We start from the raw sequence: 23,498 nt of genomic DNA, 5'->3' as shown, positions 1-23,498 counted from the left end.
ATATGAAGTTGTTTGTTAGCTTTTACTAGTTTTTATATATTGGCATGTATGGTGGAATTTCTCACCTCTTTCAATCGTTCCTTGCTCCTATTATCTTCAGCATTCAAAACCATAGGATAGGATCAACTAACTACTACTTGGCGATTTATTTTGCCTTTCCTTTTATTCGTGGTGTCCTGCATTGTGGGCCTTGACCCTTCATCTAAATTTCTAAAAAAATAATTCAAAAAGAGATAATGACTACTTTAATCCATAAAAAGAAACTGCATTGATCCTGAAAACCCTGCAGTTACAAAATAACTTTTATTATTAAGGGAAAGCAATGTGTTCCACACATCATAGGATAGCAATGAAAGGAGTTCAAAGCAGCTCTTATCGTTCAGACTAAGATTACCAAACCCAAAAGTCTGAGTGCTCCAGGATTAAGAAACATTTGACTAGCCATTTTAAATGAGAAATATAGTAACTGACAACAGTTGTTATAGTTTTTATAAATCATTTGGTAAGAAAGGGAAAAGAGAAAAATTTACTTGACTCTTCATTTTAAGTAGCTGACATAACAGGATGCAGCAAGCAGGAAACAATAATAAGCAAGATCTCTCAAATTTTACCTTGGTAGTTGAGAGATTGAGAGAAGCTACACAGTGATTGGCAAGGCTAATGTGTGTCCCAACAACTGTGATTTAATAAGTTATGGCTAACTTTGCATTGGAATTTCTGCTCCAGGTCTGAGAAGAAAGTACGTGAAGTTTCCCTTTTGGTATTCTCTATTGATAGTTTGGATTGCTACAGGATGTGGAAGTACAGTAATAGTGGCCTTTGTATTTCAGCATTACATGCTGGCCTGGCTCAAGAACTAGTAGTGTGAGTACAGCTGCTTTAGTCAATCTTGAAGCCAAATTGGTGTTCGAATTTGGGTACTAAACTGCAAACTGCCGTCTGATACTAGTAATACTGCTTCATGATCCTCCTCCTCATCCTCATCATAGGTAGTCCCTCGAAATTGAAGAAGACTTGCTTCCACTCTAAAAGTGAGTTTTTAGGTGACTGAACAGTCCAATGAGGGAATTACTGCCTCTGTCACAGGTGGGACAGACAGTGGTTGAAGGAAACTAGTATTAAAATAGTCTATCTAAACACACGCAGCATTCGAAATAAAGTAAATGAGTTGACGGCACAAATCATTACAAATGGGTATGATTTGGTGGCCATTACAGAAACGTGGTTGCAGGGTGGCCAAGACTGGGAATTAAACATACAGGGGTATCTGACAATTCGGAAGGATAGACAAGAAGGGAAAGGAGGTGGGGTAGCTCTGTTAATAAAGGAGGATATTAGGGCAGTTGTGAGAGACGATATTGGCTCCAATGAACAAAATGTTGAATCACTGTGGGTGGAGATTAGAGATAGTAAGGGGAAAAAGTCACTGGTGGACGTAGTTTATAGGCCCCCAAATAATAACTTCACAGTGGGGCGGGCAATAATCAAGGGAATAATGGAGGCATGTGAAAAAGGAACGGCAGTAATCATGGGGGATTTTAACTTACATATCGATTGGTCAAATCAAATCGCACGGGGTAGCCTGGAGGAGGAATTCATAGAATGCATACGGGATTGTTTCTTAGAACAATATGTTACAGAACCTACAAGGGAGCAAGCTATCTTAGATCTGGTCCTGTGTAATGAGACAGGAATAATAAACGATCTCTTAGTAAAAGATCCTCTCGGAATGAGTGATCACAGTATGGTTGAATTTGTAATACAGATTGAGGGTGAGGAAGTAGTGTCTCAAATGAGCATACTATGCTTAAACAAAGGGGCTACAGTGGGATGAGGGCAGAGTTGGCTAAAGTAAACTGGAAACACAGACTAAATGGTGGCACAATTGAGGAACAGTGGAGGACTTTTAAGGAGCTCTTTCATAGTGCTCAACAAAAATATATTCCAGTGAAAAAGAAGGGCGGTAAGAGAAAGGATAACCAGCCGTGGATAACCAAGGAAATAAAGGAGAGTATCAAATTAAAACCAATGCGTATAAGGTGGCCAAGGTTAGTGGGAAACTAGAAGATTGGGAAAATTTTAAACGACAACAAAGAATGACTAAGAAAGCAATAAAGAAAGGAAAGATAGATTACGAAAGTAAACTTGCGCAAAACATAAAAACAGATAGTAAAAGCTTTTACAGATATATAAAACGGAAAAGAGTGACTAAAATAAATGTTGGTTCCTTAGAAGATGAGAAGGGGGATTTAATAATGGGAAATGTGGAAATGGCTGAGACATTAAACAATTATTTTGCTTTGGTCTTCACAGTGGAAGACACAAAAACCATGCCAAAAATTGCTGGTCACAGGAATGTGAGAAGGGAGGACCTTGAGACAATCACTATCACTAGTGGGGTAGTGCTGGACAGGCTAATGGGACTCAAGGTAGACAAGTCCTCTGGTTCTGATGAAATGCATCCCAGGGTATTAAAAGAGATGGCGGAAGTTATAGCAGATGCATTCGTTATAATCTACCAAAATTCTCTGGACTCTGGGGAGGTACCAGCGGATTGGAAAGTAGCTAATATAACTCCTCTGTTTAAAAAAGAGGGCAGACAAAAGGCAGGTAACTATAGACCGGTTAGTTTAACATCTGTTGTGGAGAAAATGCTTGAAACTATCATTAAGGAAGAAATAGTGGGACATCTGGATAGGAATAGTGCAATCAAGCAGATTCATGAAGGGGAAATCATGTTTAACTAATTTACTGGAATTCTTTGAGGATATAACGAGCATGGTGGATAGAGGTGTACCGATGGATGTGGTGCATTTAGATTTCCAAAAGGCATTTGATAAGGTGCCACACAAAAGGTTACTGCAGAAGATAAAGGTACGCGGAGTCAGAGGAAATGTATTAGCATGTTTAGAGAATTGGCTGGCTAACAGAAAGCAGAGAGTCGGGATAAATGGGTCCTTTTCGGGTTGGAAATCGGTGGTTAGTGGTGTGCCACAGGGATCGGTGCTGGGACCACAACTGTTTACAATATACATAGATGACCTGGAAGAGGGGACAGAGTGTAGTGTAACAAAATTTGCAGATGACACAAAGATTAGTGGGAAAGCGGGTTGTGTGGAGGACACAGAGAGGCTGCAAAGAGATTTAGATAGGTTAAGCGAATGGGCTAAGGTTTAGCAGATGGAATACAATGTCGGAAAGTGTGAGGTCATCCACCTTTGGAAAAAAAACAGTAAAAGGGAATATTATTTGAATGGGGAGAAATTACAACATGCTGCAGTGCAGAGGGAGGTCCTCCTGCAACTGTATAGGGTATTGGTGAGGCTGCACCTGGAGTACTGCGTGCAGTTTTGGTCACCTTATTTAAGGAAGGATATACTAGCTTTGGAGGGGGTACAGAGACGATTCACTAGGCTGATTCCGGAGATGAGGGGGTTACCTTATAGTGATAGATTGAGTAGACTGGGTCTTTATTCATTGGAGTTCAGAAGGTTGAGGGGTGATCTTATAGAAACATTTAAAATAATGAAAGGGATAGACAAGATAGAGGCAGAGAGGTTGTTTCCACTGGTCGGGGAGACTAAAACTAGGGGGCACAGCCTCAAAATACGGGGGAGCCAATTTAAAACCGAGTTGAGAAGGAATTTCTTCTCCCAGAGGGTTGTGAATCTGTGGAATTCTCTGCCCAAGGAAGCAGGTGAGGCTAGCTCATTGAATGTATTGAAGTCACAAATAGATAGATTTTTAACCAATAAGGGAATTAAGGGTTACGGGGAGTGGGCGGGAAAGTGGAGCTGAGTCCACGGCCAGATCAGCCATGATCTTGTTGAATGACGGAACAGGCTCGAGGGGCTAGATGGCCTACTCCTGTTCCTAATTCTTATGAAAGGGTGGGTGGGGAGTCTGGTTTGCCACACGCTCCTTCCATTGCCTCCTCCTCAACCTCAACCTGTAGCTTTGGCAAGGCACATTTGACAGTCAATATGCATGATGTGAAAATTTCCTCTGGCTGCAGAATAGTACCTATAATCCTGTATGCTAATGCATCAGCAACTGAAACTATTAAATCTAAGTCATTAAAAGCCTTGCATCCAGTGTGTATCCATCACGTCATACTCTACAAAGGTATCACACCCGATAGTAACCTAAATGCCAAAACGGTCGTACCTCAAAAGCACCATGATCGAGGAATTTGACTCAGGCGGTGATGCAAAACAGGCAGTATCGAACTGGCCACCCGTCACACACAGTGCCTGATATTCAGTATTGCATTCAATGTCTAGGCCAATATCGCCACAAGGCAAAACATACAGTAATTGGGTGAGGAGAGCATTCATCTGTTCAGTTACCAATTAAATATTTTGATTGCTTAAACATGAAGAAATCAAAAGCAGTTGGATTCAGTTCATGGGCACCAATGAGGAATGAGTAAACAGGAGAAAAGTGATCTAATCACACAACATTTTTTTCAAAGCCATCGATCTGAAACTGGCAAGTAGCAAAAGCTGACCAAATAATTTTGTAATCTTGATTTGGGCCACCTTCTGCTTCTGAGAACAGTTTTGGAGTTCCAGGTGTTTGCTTCCTGCTAATTAAAACATTATAACATCCCTACATTACAACAGTGACTACACTTCAAAAAGTACTTCATTGGCTGTAACATGCTTTGAGATGCCCTGATGTTGTGAAAGATGCTATATAAATGCAAGTCTTTCTTTTTCTCTTTTAGGATTACAAATGCAGGTTGGTTTGTGCCAGCAGGATATGAAAATTACAGCCCAAGAGCACTACCAAGCTGACTCGATGACCAGAGCCATCATTCTCCTTTACTAATGCAAGTTACACATGTGTTTTCTTTCATAAAACCTTCCCCCTAATCTGCTCACATTGCTGGAAAAGCCATATGATGCTACTACAAATGGAACATTGGCTAACAGATGGGTTGCACATCCCCCATATTTATTTGATGTGTAGTATTCGAGCAGTTTTCTATTGCTGGGTGAAGTGACAGAAGTTACCACAAGTGCTGGATTACAGCCAGAGATAACCATGTGACATAGAGCAGTAAAACATGCAGTAACAGCTCTCCGTGAAGGCTGCCCAGCCATATACTACCATCCCGAGCTGAAGTGTTTATCACTTGATCTACCTTTGTGCACTTTACTCCATTACAAAACCCTCAATTGTGTAACAAAGTAGACTGAAATTTTGAAAAAAAACTTTTTAAAAGTGTAAAGAAAGTATTTAGATAGCACTCAGAATGTCCCAAATCACTTTATTAGTACTTTTTGAAATGTAGTCACTATTGTAATGTAGGAAATGTGGCAGCCAATTTGCGCACCGCAAGCTCCCACAAACAGCAATGTGATAACAGCCAAATCATCTGTTTGTGACATATATACATTTTCTCATAGCTCAGAATTTTCTGCAAAAATAAGTGTGAATGATGCTCGCCATTATTAATGTGAAAATCAGCCAGCAACTTGTGGCGAGGGAAAGATACCCTGTGAATTGTGAATCGGCACAAGTTGCTGGATCGTTTGCGCTGCTCCAACATCAACTTCATGAAAAATGCATCTCTCCCTTAACTTTAATGTTTGCTGCATTTGTACATTAATTGCTTATAAAACTCACAGAAATTTAAGAGTAGTAATTAATTGTGCAAGTACTCTTTTAATGACATAATTGTTAATGACTGCCAATCAACCCCTCTTGCACAGAAAGTAAAGAATTAAAAGTTGGGTTTCTTATTCCTTCAGGTTGTGAATTGTTGTTAGAGATTTAAAAATGTCAAATTTTAAAATTAAAATAAATCTTACTTTTCCTTTCTGTCTCTTTTTCCTCTCTCAATCCAATCTTTCTTTCCCTGTCTTTGGTTCTCTTTCTGTACCTGATTGTCATTGAATTTACCCACTCTAATTCACCTTCCTTCTCAGTCCTTCCTCTATTTATTTCTTAATCCTTAAATCTCATTGGTTAAAGAGAGAGACAGTTTGTCCTGTTGTTCACCAATGTCCCAGATGCCCCGTTGTCCTTGACGTACCATTATCAACTCGCACTTCCAGCAACTTTGTGGTGCAAAATATTTTGAGCTGAAGGGTGCAGGAACAAGTATAAAGGGCAGGGCACGCGTGAGATGGCCCACTCCAGACAGCAGAGGGAGATGGGAGGTAATGGCTGTGACTCAGTCAGGGCTATTTCCTGCTCTGTGGGCAGGGGGAGTGTAATCGGTCAGGTTCTATTTTTTTCACAGTTGGAAGTTGGGGGTGGGGGGAATGCTGAAATAAGCCAAGGAAAATTTCGCACAGAAGAGATGGAGAGGAGTGATTTACTTCTCAATAGTGGGTGTGGAGGTTGGCAGTATTGGAGTCCAGCTCAATGTAGGACTTGGGATCCTTATCCATGCGGAAAAGGCCGGAATTCCTCAGCAAGGAGAAGGAGCTCTGATTTGGTTCTGTCATGCATTGCATATCTGTGTGTCACTGAGTGGGGGGGGTGGGGGAATTAATAAGCAAACAATGCTATTATCTCTAGCTTGGGCTGTCTACAACCTTACCCTTCCCCACTCCCACTATGGGTTCCAACTAGAGTGTTTTCTTAAAACTAGTCAATCCCCCAATTGCAATACCAGTTTGCTTTTGCTCATGTCTCTTATGTGACCACTTTTTTCCTTTAAGCAGATACAACATATATGATTTTAGAATTGCAAAGACCAGAGACATCAACATCCAAGTTGTCACCCTGCATCGGGACTTGTTTAAGTCCACAGCAGCACACAAGCACTATGGACTCAACTTACAACACAAGTGTGGGACATTAGTTATATATGTCTTGTGTAAAAGTGCAAAAATATTGGTTGATAACTTCGCATGTCACCTCAGTGAAGTTGCACCATGCTGTGAGTAAATTCTGATATGAAAACAATGACCATAGTTTGAGCAGACAAAAACGAGGTCATTTTAGCTTTGCAATCGTCACGATGCCTCTAAACATCTTTAGCATTTGCTCCCACATTTAGACATGGGAGATTGTGTTCACTTGCTTAGCCACCTCTATTCAGGCATTCTGAACAGCTGTTCTAATAGGCAGGTGCCAGTTTGCCCCAAAAAGGGAGACCTCCTTTGCTACACCAGTTGGAGCATCACCTCTAGGGCAGCATCTTCACATGGTACAGATCTGTTCCTCAGTCTTTTCCCTGCCATGAGGTAAAGATCGATGTTAACACATTTAATCACTTAATGCACCTCCTGCAGACTTTAAAGATGGTGCTGCAGCAGGTATCCTGCCCCACAATCAGCAGGCTCCTTGTGTTTGCGCCTATCGGTGCAGGTTAACAGAAAGCATACTAATAAACTGACCGTGCAAAATTGTGGCCCGTAAGCCAGATTTTAATGTTTTTCAGTTATCTGGTTTTCAAATCCTTCCAAGCCTCGCTCCTCCCCTATCTCTGTAATCTCCTCCAGCCCCACAATCCCTCCCCCATATCTCCCACCCTAAGATATCTGCGTTCCTCTAATTTTGCCATCTTGAGCATCCCTGATTATAATCGCTCAGCCATTGGTGGCCGTGCCTTCTGTTGCCTAGGCCCTAAGCTCTGGAATTCCCTGCCTCAACCTCTCTTCCTCACTTTCCACCTTTTAAGATGCTCCTTAAAACCTCTCTCACCTGCCCTTATTTCTCTTTATGTGGCTCGGTGTCAAGTTTGTCATAAAATACTCCTATGAAGAGCCTTGTTAAAGGTGCTATATAAATACAAGTTGTTGTTGTTCTAGTAACGTGACTGAAGGAAAGTCGAGGCATTATTTAGTGCCAGTCACCAACAGACTTCACAAGATGTGGATTTTTGATGGGCAAGCCTTCAGACCGATGGAAGATGCCCCCAGCTGTGAGAACTGAATTCCATGAGTTGTTCAAGCTACTGTTTCTCAGCCCATGGTACTCAGTTCTGCAGCTTGGAAGCTTTTTACCTCCATGCAGCAGCTACTTGTTTGGGACACCCTGTGTACTTGAATGAGGTAAGTAAGCAACCAAAAGTCTGTGCCATTTAGATATTGGAAAACCAGCAATTTGCACCTAAATTACAATTTGTAAAATAAAAATTATTAATGGAAGTGGTGACTCATAGAAAATGACATTCATTGTGCAATTTAATACATTATTCTCTTGCAATAAAGCTGTTCTACTTGAGCAATAGTGGAGTCCGAGCAGTACTTGAAGCTAATATTTTGTCTCACCTTGTGCTTATTACAAAGGATTCATTCATCTTGTGGAAGAGGAGACATTTAACGAGCAACTTGGGAAATAATTTCATCAGTTTGAGGAAACCCCTTCAAATTGCTAGTAAATGGAGTGAACAGGAGCAATACACTGAATCAGTGAGCATAAGCCCCAATGCAAAGACACATTTAAATAATGGCAGGTGAAATAATAATCTGTAATGGAACCATGACCTACCCAAGTGAGACATTAAGGACTGAAAACAGCAGGAAGATAGAATAGGGCACAGTTTTGAAGTAAGAAAAGCAACATTCTAAGAGCAAATAAAAGAGTGCAATGGGGGGGGGGGGGAGGAGATTGTATAATGTAGGAACTGCTGCACATGTTTCCACTAACTTGTTAGTTACATGAAAGTACAGCCAGTCAACAAAACGCATATCGGTCATTAAATTTGATTCTTTTTCAAAATGATAGGAGACCCATAGAAATTGTCTGTGACGGCATAAATTCATGGGGAGATCAGATGACTAAACTTTTTAGAATAGGCACTATATTTAATTGCGCAGAATTGTTGGAGGCAGCACGGTATGTTGACCTGCCATAATCTTTCTGTCTTCATATTAGCTATCTTTTCACTTAATGCATGTAGATATTTTAATATTTCTACCTTCAATAAATGTTATATCTTGAACATTTCATCACACCAATGTGATTTTTATACATAAAAATAAATCTATATTCTATATGAAGTGCTGTTTTCAGATAGGGGTAGGTTTTTATTTAAACAATAAGGTATTTCTTGCTATATTGACCTTAAATACACTACTACCTTCTGACATTTGTGGAAAGTATAAAACCTTTTTTAAAACTAAAACATTGTGAACAAGCAACAACTCTTCATTATTCTGCTTTCATGACCTCAGAATGTCTCAAAGCTCTTCAGTCAACGAACTACTTTTGAAGTGTAGTTGCTGTTGTAATGTAGGAAACACAGCAGCAATGTGATCATGTCTAGACTGTTTTAGTGGTTTTGGTTGAGGAATAAATTGACTGTGAAGTGTTTTGGGAGATCCTAAAGTCGTGAAAGGCGCTATATAAATGCAAACTCTTTATTGCCAGAGCAACTTAGCAGTGTTGATTAAGAAATAACAAAGCTATAATGCATCGATATTTGCATCTACTGAAGTAGCACATACTATTCTGCAGTGTAAGGTGCCCTAACATTGTGACTGATAACAAAGCACTCAATAGTTTAGCTTTGTAAAGTCCTGTCCCCTCAGTACAGTTTCACACGAGGCATATAGTGAAGTCAAGGTCACTCTGGACCTGCACCTTTATTTCACAGCTCTGGAATGCTGCACTTGCCTGAGACCTGTCCTTATATACCTTTCTCTTGCAAGTGCACCCCTGGTGGTAAGGTATGCTGGTGGTTACAGGTCATATCTTAATACAGTCATGTATACCATGTTAGGATACAGTGATATATAATAATGTAAGATACATGACATCACCCTCCCCCAAGGTCTTTTTGTCTTTATAGGTTCAGTCTCTCAGGTGGTCAACTCTCTCGCGTGGAGCGTCTGAGTTGTGGTTCAGTTGTTTGCCTTGGTGTCTGTTTTTCTTTGCGTGTGGTTGCTGGTATCTCGCCTGGGCTGTCTGTTTCCATTGCTGTGATTGTTGTTGACTCGCCTGGGCTGTCTGTTGGGATTGCCCTTTCCTCAGGTTGTTCCCTCTGTCTGTCCACCAGGTGTGGTGCGAGTTCCACATTGTAGTCTGCCTCTGGTTCCGCAGTGTTGTTGGTAAATCTGCTTTTGACTTGGTCTACATACCTCCAGCAGGTTTTGCCATTGTCCATTTGTACTACCAGTAGCCTGTTTCCTTCCTTGCCCATTACTGTCCCTGCAAGCCATTTGGGACCCCTGCCATAGTTTAGAACAAACACTTTGTCCCCTGTCTCATTCCATCTCCCCCTCGAATTTCTGTCATGGTACTCAGTCAGCTTACGGCGCTTTGCCTGAACGATTTCGTGCATGTCTGGTAGGATTAATGAGAGCCTTGTTTTTAAAGTCCTTTTCATCAACAGTTGTGCGGGGGGGATCCCAGTCAGTGAGTGCGGATGAGATCTGTATGCCAGCAGTAGTCGCGACAGGCGACCCCGTAGCGTGAGACCTTGGATTTTAAGCATGCCTTGTTTAATGATTTGCATTGCTTTCTCCACCTGGCCGTTGGAGGCCGGCTTGAACGGTGCCGTCTTGATGTGATTTATGCCGTGGTCAATTATAAAGTCTTGGAATTCTGCGCTGGTGAAGCACGGACCATTGTCACTGACCAATATGTCAGGGATTCCGTGCGTTGCAAACATGGTTGCGAGGCTCTCCACAGTGGTGGAGGTTGTGCTCGAGTTTAAAATGGTGCATTTTATCCACTTTGAAAATGCATCTACAACTACGAGGAACATTTTGCCCATGAATGGGCTCGCATAGTCTACGTGCACCCACGACCACGGTTTGGTAGGCCAGGGCCAGGGGCTCAGTGGAGCCTCCTTGGGGCATTGCTGAGTTGGGCACAAATGGTGCACCTTCGGATGCAGAGCTCCAAGTCCACGTCAATACCAGGCCACCAGACGTGGGATCTGGCTATGGCCTTCATGAGAACGATCCCCGGGTGCTCGCGATGGAGCTCCCGGACAAATGCCTCTCTGCCTCGCAGAGGCATGACTACTCGGCTGCCCCACATCTGGCAGTCTGCTTGTAGTGATAGCTCATGCATGCGCCTGTGAAAGGGTTTTAATTCCTCGGGGCAGGCATCGCGAGCCTCTGCCCAGTCACTGGTTAGGACACATCTTTTTACTAAGGATAACGCGGGGTCACTGGCCGTCCAGGCTCTGATTTGGCGAGCCATCATGGGTGAACCTGTGGACTCAAAGGCATTGATTGCCATGACTATCTCACAGTCCTGTTCATCAGACCCTTCCATAGTTGCCAGGGGTAGCCTGTTGAGCGCGTCGGCACAGTTGTCTGTGCCTTATTGTGTAGTCGTAGGACGCCAGCATGAGTGTCCACCATTGAATTCGCGCTGAAGCGTTGGCGTTTATTGCCTTGCTCTCGGGTAGGAGGGACGTGAGGGGCTTGTGGTTGGTTTCTAACGCGAACTTGGCCCCGAAAAGATATTGGTGCATCTTTTTGACACTGTACACGCACGCGAGTGCCTCCTTCTCTACCATTCTGTACCCGCGCTCTGCCCACGAAAGTGACCTGGAGGCATAAGCTATGGGTTGTAATTTGCCCGCACTATTGACATGTTGCAAAATGCACCCGACCCCATACACTGACGCATCGTATGTGAGAACTAGCTTTTTACCTGGGTCAAAGAAAGTCAAAACACTGTTGGAACACAGAAGGTTGCGTGCGTTATTGAAGGCGCATTCCTGGGCGTCCCCCCAAAACCAATAGCACCCCTTCCTGAGTAGCACGTGGAGACGCTCCAGCAGCGTGCTTAAGTTCTGCATAAAGTTCTCAAAGTAATTGAGTAGCCCGAAAAAGGCGCACTGTTCTGAGACATTCCGGGCCTGGGTGCCAGGCGAATTGCTTCTGTTTTGGACTCTGTTGGGCGGATTCCATCAGCGGCAATCCTTCTGTCCAAAAATTCAACCTCGGGTGCGAGAAACAGGCACTTAGATTTCTTGACTCATAGGCCTACCCGATCCAACCGCTTTAGTACTTCCTCCAAATTATGGAGATGGGAGTCGGTGTCCCTGCCCGTGATAAGTATGTCATCTTGAAATACAACCGTCCCCGGGATGGACTTGAGCAGACTCTCCATGTTGCGCTGGAATATGGCAGCTGCCGACCTGATGCCGAATGGGCATAGATTGTACATGAAAAGGCCTCGATGTGTGTTGATGGTGGTGAGTAGCTTGGATTCCTCGATCAATTCTTGCATCATATACGCAGATGTGAGGTCTAATTTTGAGAAAAGTTTACCTCCAGCCAATGTGGCAAATCAGTCCTCCGCTCTGGGCAGCGGGTACTGGTCCTGTAGGGAGACTCTGTTTATGGTAGATTTGTTGTCCCCACAGATTCGTACGGATCCATCAGGCTTCATGACTGGGACGATGGGACTTGCCCAGTCGCTAAATTCCACAGGTGATATAATGCCTTCCCGCAGAAGCCTGTCTAGTTCGTGTTCAATCTTTTCTCTCATCACATAAGGTACAGCTCTGGCCTTGTGATGGACCGGTCTAGCATCCTGTGTGATGTAGATTTTGACTTTGGCCCCTTTGAAAGTGTCCACACCTGGCTGAAAGAGATGTTCAAATCATTTTATAACTGTTGAGCAGGAGGTCCGTTCCTCTAATGACATGGCATGGACATCATCCCATTTCCAGTTTAGTTTTGCCAGCCAGCTTCTCCCCAGCAGTGCTGGGGGATCTCCGGGGACAATCCACAAGGGAAGTCAGTTCACTGTCCCTTTGTGTGTGACAGAGAGTATGGCACTGCCGAGGATTGGTACGATTTCTTTGGTATAGTTCCTTAGTGTGGTGTCGACCCTTGTGAGTTTTGGTCTGTCTCTTTTATGCGGCCACAGTTGTTCAAATTGTTGAGCGCCCATGAGAGATTGACTCGCTCCCGTATCCAGCTCCATGTTGACAGATATCTCATTGAGTAGGATCCTCATCATTCTAGGAGGCATCCTGTTGTAGGATCAGCGGCCATTGATCGTGTTGACCCGCTGTACATCGGTGTCCCGGGTGCTGTCCCCACCATCTTCTGATCCGCTTTCCGACCCATCCGATTCGTATACCAGCCGAGCTGCCATTTTTTTGCACATGTGGGCCAAATGCCCTGTATAATCACAATTTCTGCAAACAGCCTGCTGAAATCGACATCCCCTTGACGAGTGCCCAACCCCACACCTCCAGCACAGACCTGTTCTATTGTTTAAAGTGTTCCCAAAGAATGAGCTGTGTTTGGCTGATCTCTCTTGAGCTTCTCTCAGTTTGTAGTTGATTGCTCGCATTGTGGGTTGATGAGGTGTGAACGGCCGTTCCTGTGGCCCTTGATGGCTTCTGCCTGCTGTTGAGAGCCTGTTCTCCCGGTTTTGTCTGTGTGAAGGGGTAGCAGCTTGTTTAGTGCTGTGAACTTTTTGTTCCGATATTTCATTAGCTGTCGTATCTGCATTGTAAATCAACCTCGTTTCTTCTTCCTCTACCAAGAATGTCTGTGCAACCAGTGCTGCTGCCTCTAAGGTCAGGTTCTTGGTCTCTATGAGCTTTCGGAATATGCCTGTGTGGCCTATTTCTTCAATGATAAAGTCTCTCAGCATTTCTCTCCTCAGTTCATCGGAGAACTCACATAAACTAGCCAACCTCCGAAGTTCCGCCACGAAGTCGGGTATGCTCTGGCCCACACAGCGTCTGTAGTTGTAGAACCTGTGTCTGGCCATGTGTAGGCTGCTCGCTGGCTTCAGGTGGTCTCTTACCAGTGTGCTCAATTCTCCAAACGACTTGCTTGCTGGTTTCTCGGGTGCCAACAGATCCTTCATTAAAGCGTATGTTTTCGAGCCACAGCTGGTCAAGAGATGGGCTCTTGTCTGCCTTATCGTCGCCTAACCAGTCTTTGGTTACAAAGTTTTGCTGGAGCCTTTCTATAAAGTCCTCCCAATTGTCTCCCGCATTGTACTTTTCATCTGATCCGTTGTTTGTCATTCTGTGGATTCTGTAATCCCGTAACTCGTCGCCACTGTAAAGTCCTGTCCCCTCAGTACAGATTCACACGAGGCATGTAGTGAAGTCAAGGTCACTCTGGACCTGCACCTTTATTTCACAGCTCTGGAATGCTGCACTTGCCTGAGACTTGTCCTTATATACCGGTCTCTTGCAAGTGCACCCCTGGTGATAAGGTATGCTGGTGGTTACAGGTCATATCTTATTGCAGTCATGTATAGCATGTTAGGATACAGTTATATATAATAATGTAAGATACATGACAAGCTTAATATTAATAAAAACAAAAATGCTGAAAATCTGAAATAAAGCCCGAAAATGCTGGATGTACACAGAAGATCCGTCACCATCTGAAAGATAGATTAACTTTTCAGTTAGTGACCCTTTGTTAGAGCTCATTCTGATAAAATAATCGTCTCTCAAAACTTTGACCAGCCATGAGTCATTTTAGATGCTGAAGAATTTTCTGTGTATTTGCACATTTCCTGTTTTTATTTTAGGTCAAATAGTTTACAAGGTTTATCATTATTTTCAACTATAAGGGGTTCCTACTTCTTAAAATGGAACTCTTTTTGCTGTTTATTTGATTCAGTGCCTGTCCTGATTAACTAATGTTGTCCCTTCCAAAACTCAATTTTCAGCTTAAGTATATTCATCGGAGTAACTATTTGTACTAAATCTCCCTGCTGCGCATGCATCTCCTGACACATGCGCAGAAGTGAAAGTTGGACAAATATCACCGACTCCGCCCCCACCCCAGCGTAATTCTCACTAACCCCTTTCTGTGCATGCGTCCAACACCACGTTGCCTCCGATCCATCCAGCAGCAGTGACCGCTTCTGCTGAGCCTCCCGCAGCGCCGCAAGCATCTGCTTGGGGGGGGAGCGCGGGCAGCGGGGAGAGCGAGAAGCAGAGAGAGAGCTTGGTGGGGGTGGGGGGGGAGAGAGAGAGAGAGAGATAAAGAACTTGGGGGCAGAGAGCCTGGGGGAAAAGAGCGAGCCTGGGGGGAGGGGAGGGGGGCTAGAGAGAGAGCCTGGTGTGGGGAGAGATAGACCCTGGGGGGAGAGAGAGAGATCTTGGGGGGAAGAGATAGACCCTGGAGGGAGAGAGAAAACCTGGGGGGAGAGAGCGAGCTTGGGGGGAGAGAGAGCTTCAGGGGGGAAGAGAGAGCTTGGGGGGGGGGGTATTGGAGGGGAGAGAGGGAACTCAGAGAAGACGGATCACGTTCTTCCTATCCCTGGTGCGTGCAAGCTCGATGCTTGTGTTACAAGGGACATCGTTGGGGTAGACAAAATCCAGAAGTCACGGCACTGTCACTATTCACTTCATACCCAATAAATATTTTAACAATCCGCACACAATGCCCCATCTATCGGGGTGGGGGTAAGGTCTTGCGCTGGGGTAATGGACTTTGGCTGTGGGAGGCAGCACATGTGCTGGGTTAAGGATCTTCAGCTGGGGGAGAGATGCACTTACGCTGGGGTAATGGACTTCGGCTGGAACTTGGTGGCTTTTGGGGAGATCTATCCTCTGTGACTTCAGAAGTCAAAATGGATCAAATTACAAATTGGAAAGTCACTCAGAACTTGGGCTGGGCGGTTCCAGTTACACATTCAGAACTTCAGGGCATGGCTTATCCTCCAAGGGGACTAATCAGCAATAGGTCATGTAAAAATGGAGAGCCAATCAGGGAAACTGTTGCATTTCAGTTCGTACAAACAGACGCAGCCTATATTGACAGATCAAATTGTTGCTATTGAATTAGGACCTCTAGACTTAATGATTGAAGTCCAATTGTCTATAGTTATTCAAGTGGTTTTTAGTTTCAATTTCTTTTTAAAATCTTTAAAAAGCTGTCAATGGAAAGTAAATCTCAGATTCTTTAAAAAATATATATTTTTGTATTAAGCTTGCTCATAGGAAATGTTTTAAAAATCACAATATATTGGTAAATTTAAAATTACATTTCTATGTACGTCCAAAAATGGGTCAACCTCTATTGATGCCACTGAGGCTGGTACAAGCTAATAAATGAATTTAACTGCTGTTTTGCATTCTTTTCCTACATTTGTCTAATTGCTTGAAAATAATTTTGTGTACTCTAAACCTCCAACATTAGTTCATCTTTGTACTGTTCCAGTATATGCTGTGAAAGAATGATGATATCAATTGTCCCAAGATTCGGAAGTGTTAAACTATAGCTTTTGATACTACTTATGAGCTATGCACCACCTTTGGCAAGATTACACTGGCCAGTTCTTTGCATTATTAGATTTTCTCCCGTTCCCTGTATATTTATGTTTGTGCTCTTCAGTAAAGGGAAGGCACTTGTTGATATCTCCAGTTCAAACTTGGAACTGTGTAAAATAGATACTGACCTATTTTATACTTTTTGTATGGTTCAATAACAGACTATTCATGCCGTGGGAATATATCGGCTGAAAAAGGTGGCATTATCATCCATTTCAGACATGGCTCTCTCAAAGTACCTCCGCAACTTTTGCAGTACCTCCAGATCAGTTCATTCTTCATATCCTAAATTGCTAAAGAATTCATGATCTGTTGTCATGGTATGTAATGCATTGTTGGACTGGCTCTACACAAAAACCTATACCGATCTCTAGAACTCCTGAATAGCACTGTGGATTAATGCCCTGTGTGCTATAGTACTGGGGCAGATAAGGATGGTCTAGTTTAAGAATGTAAGAAATAGAAGCATGAATAGGCCATTTGACCCCTTGAGCCTGCTCCGCCATTCAAAAAGATTAAGGCTGATTTGATCTTGGCCTCAGCTCCACTTCCCTGCCCACTCCCCATAACGCTTCACTCCCTTATCATTCAAAATATATTCAATGACCCAGCCTCCACAGTTCTCTGGGGTAGAGAATGCCAGAGATTCATGACTTTCTGAGAGAAGAAATTCTTCCTCATCTCCGTTTTAAATGGGCGACCCCTTATTCTGAAACTATGCCCCCTAGTTTTAGATTCCACATGAGGGGAAACATCCTCTCTGCATCTACCCTGTCAAGCTCCCTCAGAATCTTATACATTTCAAGATCATCTCTCATTCTTCTAAACTCCAGTGCGTATAGCCCAAACCTGCTCAACCTTTCTTCACAAGACAACGCCTTCTTCTCAGGAATCAACGTCACGAACCTTCTCTGAACAGCCTTCAATGCAAGTATATCCCTCCTTAAATACGCAGTACTCCAGGTGTGGTCTCACCAATACCCTGTACAGTTGTAGCAGGACTTCCCTATTTTTATACTTTTACATTTGTGGTCTCTACACATGTACCTCATCTTAGCTGAGACAGCATGGGAGCACAACAATTGATTTCAGCATCCCCAGACTGGGGGTGGGGAAGATGATAGTGAGGAAGGAAATTAGATAGGATTTATATTACTGATCACTTGCTGAAAAAAGTCTTTATGAGAACACTGGCCTGGACAGACTGGCTTAGTCAGCTCATAGCTTCCGCTGCTCAATAGCTTCATACACTGGCACATGTACGAAGAATTACCATTTGGGTGGCTGGAGAGCTGCTGGACCCCATGGAATTCCACCCCAGCTGTTGGCGTCCATGGAGCCTATACACAGCTTGACCATCAGGACTGAGAAACCAAAAATATAGTGTTCTCTTGTCTATCTTGTACAGTAATTTGCTACAACAGATTGGACCTCCAATGCACCACGGCACAAAGTTATAGAATGCAGCTTCATATCTATGATTCCCCTCACTGGAAACTCATTCTACATTTAAGTTATGCCTCTGTGGAGATGCCCCAAGTGCACTCCTGGTGCTTCCTTTCAGGGCAGGAAGGAGAATTGTACGGTCAGCTTCCATAATTCACTCTTGTACATCTTCTGAAAGCCAACTACAGGGTAGGGTATCACGGGCAGGGATCAAGGCACTGATCTTGAACCTGTCCTCTTAGCTAAGATTTCTGAGTTGTATTGACATACTAGCCAAGCAAGCAATTGAGGACTTTCTGTTGTTCTTAATATTACATCATGAGTTTTGTGTGTTACCTTGATCTCTAGAAATGATGCCAACATGCAGAATCTTGATTTCTGTAGAAAAGCTCGTGTTTGTCGAGCAAAAATCTGCAAGAGTTTTAGCACATGAGCAATCTGCATTATGGTAATTACCATCCTGTATGACTTCAGCAAGTCCGTGCCGTTGTCAGCGAGATACATAACAGTCAGATTCTGGAGAAACTACAGCTCATATGTGATTGCTCTCGACACTGAGTAATGTTTATCTGCACTAATTAGCTTTTACTGTGCTCACAGGTTCATTGTCTGAAAATGACCTAGTGCATACCGAGACTTAGGAACATGATTCAAACTGTTCCAGACACTTATGAAATTAATTAAGTTTCTCCTGAGCCTCATTGATGAGACAACTTCACTTTTCAAAATTTGATATGATGAATAACTGAAAACAAAAACAGCGCACGTCAGTTACATTGTAAACGGGTTTCCAAAAGATTAACAATCACGTTTTACTATTTTACCTGGAAACAGCTAAAAAGCAAATGTGTAGTCATATAAAACAATGGCTTTGATATTTATTAATTAACAAATACCCAATTTAGATTGCTCGGTTAACCTGAGACATACAACAGTGATTAAAGGCATATAGAAATAGGTGGGAAAAGGATCAGCTTGTTCTGGTCATAAAAGCATTGTTACCCTCCGAAAAGTGCTTTGATCAGATACAGAAGTTTCCCAATTGCTGTTATTGTCTTTGTTCCAGAATCAATGAGATGACTGCAGTGACATTGCCATACTACAGTACTATATTAGCGCCCAAATGTGCATCTTGCCTTCTTGACAATGCTGTTCTTGACTTTGCAAGTCAATTTTTATTGATGGAAAATTATTCCACACAATGGAACATTGTGGGAGGAGAATCTACTCCTAGGCCATCAGCTAGTTTAGTTGATTTGGTTGATTTAGTCTTACTGCCATCTATGGTCCTTTTTGCTAATTTATCTGGGGCCATGTCCCTGTTTAGGGCTTATTAGGTGCCTGTTAGTAAGCTTATCCATCGTGGCTTAAGTTAATATAACTAACTCAGGACTATGTACTCATGACCTTAAGCTAATTTAGGTTAATAATAGTGATGAAACCTTTAGCAATTGGATTAATTACAGGAGTTCCTGCCTTGCACCTACCTCAAACATGTCAAATGCTCTTAGATATAGATTTTTGGATGCTTGCTAAATGAATTGAAAAATGTGCAGCAGAACACGTGTGAAAACCAAAAAGAGTGCAATGAACCAGTAGCCAGGACTATGCAAAGTGCAAGATCAACAACAGAGGCTGACTGGACAGACCACAGTGTAGTTATTTTCAACAACATTCATCTTGACCTGAAACCAAAATATTATTGACATTTTAAAAGGGAAAAACCCAAGTGATCTTGGGCTGATAAGACAGATTACACTTTAATAGTTACTGAAATATATTTTTTGCAAACTTAGAAGGTTGACGGTCACCAAACCTACTCGTTCAAAGAGAAGTTAAATTCGCAACTGTTTTTACCAAAGGTAAGCAGAACCCTCAAGAGGAAATGATTCACTGACCTGTTTTCATATGCATTTGTTAGAAAGCCACATAGGAATGATATCTAGGCTAGTAGCTAAGCACTTCTAATGGCAGTTGTTGCTCTGCAATTTGTATCTGTCCACAACACGGCCTCCATTCAACAGCAAAGCCAATGGCATGACATGTTGCTCACAGTACAAGGCCAGTACAAATCCGAGCATGATCATCACGATGGAGACATCACCATATCCGTAAGTGAGGCTTGTTAGACAACAAACATAAACTAATACCTCACTTGAGTGTGCAGCCAATGGCACATCACATTCCTCACAGTATGAAGCCAGTGTTATAAGTCGGAAGAACAAATCACCATATTCCTACTCATTAAATGAATGCAGAATCTCCTGCTCCAGTTGCCAAGCTAAGGGATATCAGTCTATCTCAGACCTTGGGTACAAAAATATTCAACTTTGATAAAGCAGGAGACAGCTTAAAGACAAAAATATTCTCTTCTCGAGCTATCAGGGGGAGCTCCAGCTGTCAGCTTGCCTGGCTGCAGGTTGATCCAAGCTTCAATCAGAATTCCAAATCATCACAGTGAATGAAATTATAATAGCACTGCAAGGCAAGGAGTACCACTGTGCATATAAATACTGTCGGTGTAAGATTTAGCAAAATCTTCCAAATTCAATTTAGGCTGTGCTTTAAATAATTATTTTAAATAATTTTGCAAAAGAGAAGTTCTCCCAGTGTCCTGGCCAACATTTATCCCTCAGCCAACATTGGTAAAAATGTTTAATTGATCATTTATCTCAGTGTTGTTTGTGGGAGCCACGTTTCCCTACACTACAACAGTGACGACACTTCAAAAAAAGTGCAGCACTTTGGGACATTCCACGATGAAGATAGGTTCTATATAATTGCAAGTATTCTTTCCAATGAAATGTGTAAAGCAGAAAATTATAGTAATGATAGTACATTTGGTTTTACTCTTAATGGCCCATAATTTGCGGTCAGCAGCGAAGCAAAGGCCCCAAAGAAAGCTTCCCACAAAGATCTTGCAATCTCTGTGAACCATTCATCCCTGGAACCATTCTTGTAAATCTTTGCACCATCCTCTTTGAGATGGTAACAGCTCTTTAAAAGGGGGGTAATTTCAGCCGCTGTGACTCCTATTTATGAAGCCCAGGACCCCATATGGCTTTTCCAATGTGCGATTAAGATCAGTGCAGTTTAGTGGGAAATCCCGAGTACGAGCTGCTGTGATTCCTACAAGCTGTCTAAGCAGCCAATCACAATGCAGACTTCTCACAGACAGGGAACCAGGAAGTGAAGGAGCTCCCTTTAATTCTAACTTTTAAAAAATGTTCTAAAGACCGGGCGTCTCACATGGGGAAAAGGTAAACCTGAAATAAATAATCTTAAAAAAATATATATTTTTTTAAATGTTCCTAAAAAATAAATTGAAAATTAAAATGGAGAAATTTGACACACCAAAATTAAAATTCATTTTTTGGGGCCATAATGCTTGTTTAGCCATCAATACGTTGTTAAAACCCTAGTTATACCTAATGCAGCAAGGTCTAACTTTCAATTGGATATTTATCATCGATATTACTGCGGAAAGGCCGATATTTGTCAGTTTCACTGATTACACGGATTGTCAACTGTGGGACCGGGCGCAGCGCAGCAAGTATCGGAGCGGTGAATGATTGACCACAACTTCAGGATTTAACGCATGCACATCCTAACGCAGAAATTCTCGGAAAGTTTCAAAGGGGTAATAACAGCAAACACTGTTCATTCTGTTATTACTCATGGCGAATTCCGGGCAATTGCTTGGTTAGCTGGGCTACAGCAATAAGGCAACTACTTAAAACAAGAGTATGTAATTAAAGAGTGAAATAAAAAATAGACCAGACATTAACGCAAGTAAATAAAATTAAAGATCGATAAAAATGATACAACAGATTATATTTTTAAATGAAGAATGCATTCAAATCTAATACGCATGCCCTATGTTAATGCCAATATAATACCTTTATGCACCCAAGCTGTCTGTTTAGAAAGCGAAAAGCTGTTAAAAAAATTCAGTATGAAGCTGCTCTTATGCAATTGAGCAGTCTTAAAGCTAACATAAGGGGGACAATTTTAGGCACTTAAGTACCTCCAAGTTGGTCAAGATGGGCTGTTACGTTGAGATGCCGGTTCAGCACAAGATGCCAGCTTGGTAAAAAAGTTTAAGCTTGCACTAGGAACAGCCGCCCAGAGCATCGTTAAGGTACTGATCACCACTTAAATGATCTGCTAGTGCTAATTAAGGATGCTGCACGGCATTTTGATAGTGCTTGACCTAACTTCCGCTCCGAGCATTGACCAGCTGATTCGGAGTAAACAAGTTGGTGCAGAGGACTTCAAGCACTACTTACATAGAAACATAGAAACATAGAAAATAGGTGCAGGAGTAGGCCATTCGGCCCTTCGAGCCTGCACCACCATTCAATAAGATCATGGCTGATCATTCACCTCAGTACCCCTTTCCTGCTTTCTCTCCATACCCCTTGATCCCTTTAGCTGTAAGGGCCACATCTAACTCCCTCTTGAATATATCCAATGAACTGGCATCAACAACTCTCTGTGGTAGGGAATTCCACAGGTTAACAACTCTGAGTGAAGAGATTTCTCCTCATTCTCAGTCCTAAATGGTTTACCCCTTATCCTTAGACTGTGTCCCCTGGTTCTGGATTTCCCCAACATCGAGAACATTCTTCCTGTATTTAACCTGTCCAGTCCCATCAGAATTTTATATGTTTCTCATCCTTCGAAACTCCACTGAATAAAGGCCCAGTTGATCCAGTCTCTCCTCATATGTCAGTCCAGCCATCCCGGGAATCAGTCCGGTGAACTTTTGCTGCACTCCCTCATAGCAAGAACGTCCTTCCTCAGATTAGGAGACCAAAACTGAACACAATATTCCAGGTGAAGCCTCACCAAGGCCCTGTACAACTGCAGTGAGACCTCCCTGCTCCTATATTCAAAACACCTAGCTATGAAGGCCAACATATCATTTGCCTTCTTCACCGCCTGTTGTACCTGCATGTCAACTTTCAATGACTGATGTACCATGACTCCCAGGTCTCGTTGCACCTCCCTTTTCCTAATCTGCCGCCATTCAGATAATATTCTGCCTTCGTGTTTTTGCTCCCAAAGTGGATAATCTCACATTTATCCACATTATACTGCATCTGCCATGCATTTGCCCACTCACCTAACCTGTCCAAGTCACCCTGCAGCCTCTTAGCGTCCTCCTCACAGCTCACACCGCCACCCAGTTTAGTGTCATCTGCAAACTTGGAGATATTACACTCAATTCTTTCATCTAAATCATTAATGTATATTGTAAATAGCTGGGGTCCCAGCACTGAGCCTTGCATCACCCCACTATTCACTGCCTGCCATTCTGAAAAGGATCCGTTTATCCTGACTCTCTGCTTCCTGTCTGCCAACCAGTTCTCTATCCACATCAGTACATTACCCCCTATACTATGTGCTTTAATTTTGCACACCAATCTCTTGTGTGGGACCTTGTCAAAAGCCTTTTGAAAGTCCAAATACACCACATCCACTGGTTCTCCCTTGTCCACTCTACTAATTACATCCGCAAAAAATTCCAGAAGATTTGTCAAGCATGATTTCCCTTTCATATATCCATGCTGACTTGATCTGATCCTGTCACTGCTTTCCAATGGAATGATCCTGTCACTGCTTTCCAAAAGCTGCTGGAGGTTTGAAGAGGACTTTTGAAACACATGGGGAGACTTTAAGAACATAAGAAATAGGACTCCGCCATTCAATAAGATCATGGCTGATATGATCATGGACTCAGCTCCACTTCCCCGCCCGACCCCCATAACCTCTTATCCCAATGTCCCAGCTTCCACAGCTCTCTGAGGCAGTGAATTCCACAGATTTACAACCCTCTGAGAGAAGAAATTTCTCC

General features: G+C 42.7%; 1 long non-coding RNA gene across 2 annotated transcripts in view; it reads left to right on the top strand.

Annotated features, from left to right (window-relative positions):
- LOC139263054 (uncharacterized) overlaps positions 1-23,498 on the top strand; it is a 78,960-nt gene that overhangs the window by 35,586 nt on the left and 19,876 nt on the right. Inside the window, exon 3 of one of the 2 annotated variants that reach the window (XR_011593031.1) lies at positions 4,730-4,834. The exons of the other annotated variant lie outside the window; for it this stretch is intronic. This is a non-coding gene — a long non-coding RNA (uncharacterized lncRNA). The remainder of the gene's footprint in view (positions 1-4,729; positions 4,835-23,498) is intronic. 2 annotated transcript variants of the gene reach the window in all.

This window comes from Pristiophorus japonicus, chromosome 4, assembly GCF_044704955.1.
Source record: "Pristiophorus japonicus isolate sPriJap1 chromosome 4, sPriJap1.hap1, whole genome shotgun sequence".
In the NCBI taxonomy this organism is placed as follows: Eukaryota; Metazoa; Chordata; class Chondrichthyes; family Pristiophoridae; genus Pristiophorus; species Pristiophorus japonicus.
Note: the sequence above shows the minus strand (reverse complement) of the source record. Positions and strands in the feature narration are given on the sequence as shown.